Source organism: Lepus europaeus, chromosome 15 (assembly GCF_033115175.1).
Source record: "Lepus europaeus isolate LE1 chromosome 15, mLepTim1.pri, whole genome shotgun sequence".
NCBI lineage: Eukaryota > Metazoa > Chordata > Mammalia > Lagomorpha > Leporidae > Lepus > Lepus europaeus.
Window position 1 is genome coordinate 89,208,574 of NC_084841.1, and position 6,374 is coordinate 89,214,947.

Here is a 6,374-nt window from a genome sequence, read left to right on the forward strand (position 1 = left end):
TCTTTTCTCCAAACAGTGCTAGTGCTTAGTAATGTAAGTTCAATTAATATCTACACTAAGGAACAAAGGTTATATCCAAGTGCGTTTTACCTTAAATGTCATACTGTATAATGATTCTTCTGGAATGCTACATCCCATTGGACAACACTGACAGCCCGAGGGTCACAGGTCAGGCGCCACTGTTCACAGTTACCCTTGCATGCTCTTTCCTGACTTGCTCCAGGTAGGCCATGCTCAACCCTGCACAACTCCCACCCCAATCTGGATTCCAGCCAGAGTGGCTCAAAAGGCTCAAAGTCGAGGGAGAGGAAGAAGGAAGTCGAGAGAAACACAAGGGAAGATGCTCAGAAGTGGGACCCAGACTGGCGGGCTCTAGGCCTATCTGGCCAGCAGATGTGTTTTGCTTGGCTACCACAGAGCGCTGTTTGAAAAACGTGGACTCACTGCCAACTTCTAAAACGGCAAGTGTTCTCATCTATATTTCCCTGAAAATATGAGACGAGTGGCAACGCTGGGCGCACATTCCTGCCTGGCAACAATTGACTACAGCTGAGTGGTGGCTCCTCCCTTAAGACAGGGCGTGTGTCCCTGGCACACCCCGGTCCTGACCACCCCACCTCCCCCCGCCACTGAACTCCAGGTTAACTTCACTCTTCCCGTCTCTCAGAGATTTCCAGCTCTTTCTTCAGCTAAAGAAGCAAGATGGGCTCTGACTTCTGCAGGTATCCTCAGCTTTACAAAGTGGATTTTAATTATGCAAATCCTCATCACAGGACTCAAGTCATACACAAACACTTAGCTGAATAAATTCATTCGTTGAACAAATATTTACTGAGGGCTTACTATGTACCTGGCATTGTTTAGGAATCCATCTCATTATTTCAGGACTGTATCTCAAAATTTCCCCTACAAATGATAGTAATGGGAAAAATAGTGATGCAAACAATTGATATTTGATGAAGAATTGGCCTTGTGACCATCATACACACACTTTTAATTATGGGTGTTCAGGATCAAATTTCAACAATGTATGACTTCGGCTTTATTCACCAAATCCAGACTTGCTTTCAAGATTCCCGAGTGATGAAGTAAAACCACAGTAGGCCAAAGTGCTCCAAATGATCAGTTTGAATATTTTAAAGATTTGCGATCTTGTTTTCTCAGCTGTGTTACATATAAGATACACAATGCAGGTTTAAAAGATGTGCCCCAAGATGCCAGCCAAGACCCCAAGCTTATTCCTTAACATCTTCACTCGCTCTTCAGAACTTTAAATAAGGGAAAAGGTGAGAACAAAACAAACACACATGGGGCAGGGTCTCTAAGTCTTAGCATCCGCCCCAGACATCTCTCCAAAGATGCTAACACACTCCCTACAGAAATTCTAATGAGCCCCACTAATCCTGTAAGATATACCTCGAACATCCGAATTACTGCAGGACAAACAAAGCAGCAGTCACAGTAAGCAAAGTGGGACAGCAGAAAGGTTTCCTGGATCAGTTACCACGTGCTAAGGTGTGAATGTATGTGTTCCTCCCAAACACGTCCATTGGAACTTAACCCCAAGGCAAGCTCATCAAAGGGGGCGCTCTAGAGAAGAGGTTAGGGCAGGAGGGCTCTGTCTTCATGAATGAGATTAGCATCCTCATACAGGGCTGGAGGGAATTAGCTGTGCCCCTCTGTCTGCCATCTCTTCTGCCATGGATGGGCACAGCTTTTATCCCCTCTGGGAGACCCAATGGCCAGGTACCATCTTGGAAGCAGAGACAGGGCCCTGAGCAGACAGCAAACCCACAGGCACCTTGCTCTCGGACTCCCCAGCCTCCGGCATGGTGAGGAACCAGGCCCCTATTGCTGGTGAGTTACCCAGGCTGTGGTATTTACATACAGCAGTGGGACTGAGACACCAGTATTAGCATCCTGTGGTTGTCATAACCGATTACTACAATGTGCTGGCCTAAAACAACAGGAATTCACCTTCCCAAAGCCATGGGGACTCGGCCTGGAACTGCCAGGGCTGCTTCCCTCCCAAAGCTGCTGGGGGAAACCTTCTATCTCCTCCAGCTTCCCGAGACTCTGGAGTTCCCTGCCGCATAATTCAAACATCTGATTATGTCTTCATAAGGCCTTCTCCTCTCTGTCTCCAAATTCATTTTTTTTAATTTATTTATTTTTTGACAGGCAGAGTGGACAATGAGAGAGAGAGACAGAGAGAAAGGTCTTCCTTTGCCGTTGGTTCAACCTCCAATGGCTGCCGCGGCTGGCGCATCGCGCTGATCTGAAGGCAGGAGCCAGGTGCTTCTCCTGGTCTCCCATGGGGTGCAGAGCCCAAGCACTTGGGCCATCCTCCACTGCCTTCCCGGGCCACAGCAGAGAGCTGGCCTGGAAGAGGGGCATCCAGGACAGAATCCGGCGCCCCGACCCGGACTAGAACCCGGTGTGCCGGCGCCGCAAGGCGGAGGATTAGCCTGTTGAGCCGCGGCGCCGGCCTGTGTCTCCAAATTATTTTCAGTCCCCTTCGAGGACATCTATTGCTGGATTTATGGTCCATCTGAGTAATCCAGGGTTCTTTTTAAGAACCTATTTATTTGAAGAGCAGAATGAGAGAGAGAGAGAGAGAGAAATCTTCCATCCTCTGGTTCACTCCCCAAATGGTAGCAAATGGCCAGGGCTGGAGTCTGGAAAACCATCTGGATGTCCCACATGGGTGCAGGGGCCCAAGCACTTGGACCATCTTCCACTGCTTTCCCAGGCATATTAGCAGGGAGCTGGATCAGAAGTGGAGCAGCTGGGATCAAACCAGTGTTCACCTGGGATACCAGCATCACAGACAGCAACTCAACTTGCTGCACCACGATGCTGGCGTTAGTCTTGGATTATCTTTCTTAACAACATCTGACAAAGACCCTTTCTCCCAAAAAAGATCGTGTTCAAGGGTTGATACGTGGACATAGGTTTTTTTATATATCAGTCCACCATTCAGCCAGCTACACTGGGTTTCCCTGTTTTAGCTCCTGATAACACCTGGTAAAGACATTGATAGCACACAGGAGTACGATTCATACTTAATTCAATATGATGTCAATGATTAATTCCATGAAAGGTTTATCATTAAGTTCTGGTCAGCACACAGGCTTCCGTTCTGCCACTATTTCCATAGGAAATTAGATGTGATTTGTGACACGCCTGCCTCTCTGTTTCTCATGAACACTTAAATGTTAGTCTTGGCATCCAAAAAATAGTGTTAGTTCTCAGAATCCAAGAATTGTGCCTTATAGTTATTTGTATGTTTTACTTCCCACATAAAATAGCCTGCAACAAAGGCATTTCAAAAAGATCAGGGGCAATAAAATTAAAAGATAATTTTTGTGCAAAATGTATGAACTCTATATATACAAGGGATCTTCAAAATTTCACAGAAATATGCATTATGCAAAAAAAAAATCCATGGATTTCAAAAAAATTTTTGTACCAAAATACACTTTTACTTCCATTTTCCAAGAACTTTTTGAAGTCCCTCATACATGCAGTATTTACTGCATACATAGTCATTAGTTCATTGATCTTGAGATTGATCTTTGTCCGTGTCTCTCTAGGAATTTTGCTAAGGATATGAAATGTGTTGGAGGAATAAGGACAGCTCTCTTGTAACAGGGTATTTTCCTGTGGTGGCCCTGAGCAGCAGGCCCATGAGCACAGCTAGTGCTAAGGTCAGAATTTCTTCACAGTCCTCTTCCCCAAGTCCTTCCTACCTGGCTGCTGGAATCACTGGCAGACCCTCTTCTAGAAGGCACACACATGAGGAAAAACCCCCTGAAAAGTGTTCAAAGCAGAGGGATAAGAACACAGCTTAGGAATCTTGACATAATACTTTGAAAGGTTTTGTTAGGCCTGAAGTGCCACAGAATTGCACTGGGAAAGCCATCTATAGAACTAGAACTGGTTTGAATGATTTTCTTGGAAGAAAAGCAGAGAAGGAGGAAAGGAGAGAGGCAGCTTTAATTTGAATAGATACTAGGATCAACAAAATAATTATTTTTAGATTCGGAGAACTTTCGCAGTTTTTTGAGACACAGCAAGAGATGTCAGGGGAATGGAAATGAAACAAAAGTCTGCATATAACTAAGGAAGTTTCGCACAGGATTGGTGGTTGCAGGGAACAAAAATTTAAATATCACAAGCTCGACAGGGCCATAAGCAATGTGGAAGTTCTGTCCTCCCTTCAGAGAAAAGTACACCCTTCTTTGGTGGCCCCTTCTTTCCTCTGGGGTCTCGTCCGTAAGGGTCCTTTGTACAGGATTTTTTTTTGTTGAAGTGTCTTGGCTTTCCATGCCTGATGTGCTCCTCCTGGGCTTTCCAGCCTGAGCGGAGTGTTTTAAGGGCTGATTCTGAGGTCAGAGTTCTACCTAAAGCAATTGTCCTTCTATGAGTCTGCGTATGTCTGCTTCCCACGCTGGAGCTTTCTCTCCTTTAAATTCTGTTTATTATTGTTTCCATATCCTTAGTCCTATTTATGTGATCACTTGTCCACTTGATCCTAACTATTGGTCACTTTAGTACTTAATCCTATCTATTTGGTCTTTATAACACTTAAGCTGCTAGTTTTATTGGCCAGCTTAATGAATTTTGGGTCCTATGACTTTTTTTTAGCTGTACCCTTAGAAGTGAGTCCACAGGAGAGTATGTAGGACTACATTGCTTTGCTGTTATACTCTTCATGGTTTTCAAAATTATGGCTTTAGGGTCTAGGCAATTCTTCCTACCATGCCCACCCTCTCACCCACTCTTCCACTGCCCTTCCTCTTCCCTTTCTTATTCTCACTCTTATTCTTTACTAAGATCTATTTTCACTTATGTATATGATTAACTCTATGCTAAGTATAGTGTTCAATGATTCATATGAAAAAGTAAGGAAAATAGAGGAAAAGGAAAAGATAATAAAAAATATAGAATAAAAAGATGTTCCTCAACAGTCCGGGAGAAGGGCTGTTCAGAATCATTGCTTCTCACAGTGTCAGTTTCATTAGCTGAGACAGATCACGTCAAGAGCCTTGGGTGATTACTGATGTCGTACATACGAGTGCTATTTAAGAAAGCAAGAGTCACTGTGCACTGACTTCCCATGCAGGACCTCTGTCCCCAAGGAGTTGTACCGTGAAACTTAACAGTAACACTTGCTCTCAAGAATCATTTCCTTTTAGTATATTCAAAGGGAGATATTATTATGTCTCATAAGTTATAGTTATGTCCAAGAGCTCACAAAAGAAATAACATCCTTGGGTTCTTCCTTAAAGACAATTAAGTTTCTAAAAGCAAAGAAGTGGGGGGGGGGGAGAAAAGAAGGAGAGGAGGGGGAAGTAAAATCACCTTCAAGAAACAGCAACATAGATCATATGTATATGTGAATATATATATGTATATATATATATATAGACAGCTGAGGAACACTTCCAGTTTCTTTTACTCGTTCTTTTTTTTTCTTTTCCTTTCTATTTCTCTTTCTTGAATAAAACAAGAGAGAGAGCAGGAAGGTGGGGGAAGAATGGTTGGGAGGGTGGGCCTGGTGGGAAGAATCACTATGTACCTAATGTTGTATTTATGAGACACATACAAATTAAAAATAAATTTAAAAAATTAAAATATCAAACCGCCCCGAGGTGGCTGGAGGTATTCAGTGGCTGAGAAAAGCAAATGAAAAGCAAAAACACGCTCATGGGAAAGTGGAAGAAATAGTCAGAGAAACACAATTTTGAGGGGCTGGACACCAACCTAGGGCGCTGCGAGGAACCGGTAACTCTGGTGAAATGCGTGTTTCTGCCAACCAGGTGCAGGGCTGGAGGTTGGGAGCCATCCTCTTGACGATTCCTGAGTTAGCGAAGACCATTTTCCTAAGTTTCCTTAAGCCTCCACAGGCAGAACTCACTGAATAAAGCAAGCCTGATAAAATCAGGTCTCTTTGTTCCTTTTAAGTAGGGGTCACTTTGATTTCCTTAAGCTCAGTGAAAACCTTATCCAGGCCAAGATTCCACTTCACACGGAAATAACCCCACTAATCCACAGCCCTAGATTAGACCCTAAATAGTTTCCGTTGAAAAAGAGGGAAAATTGCAAAGCACTGCACCTTTGGTAAGGAGCTGGAGGAAAGGTGGGGCCCCACAGTCTGCCGTGTGGGGCGACAGACACGTGAGCCCTGCTGCCCCGTCTCTGTCTGTCTGTCTGAGCGCTCAAGGCCTGTTTTCAAAACCAAACTGATAAGAGACTAAAAAGACCCAGTTTTGAGTTTCCCCGACCTTATCTTTTTTCCTTAAGATGTCAACCACTCTAAATACGAAACCAACAGGTAAAAATGAAATCAAACGTGGTCCAAAGATACC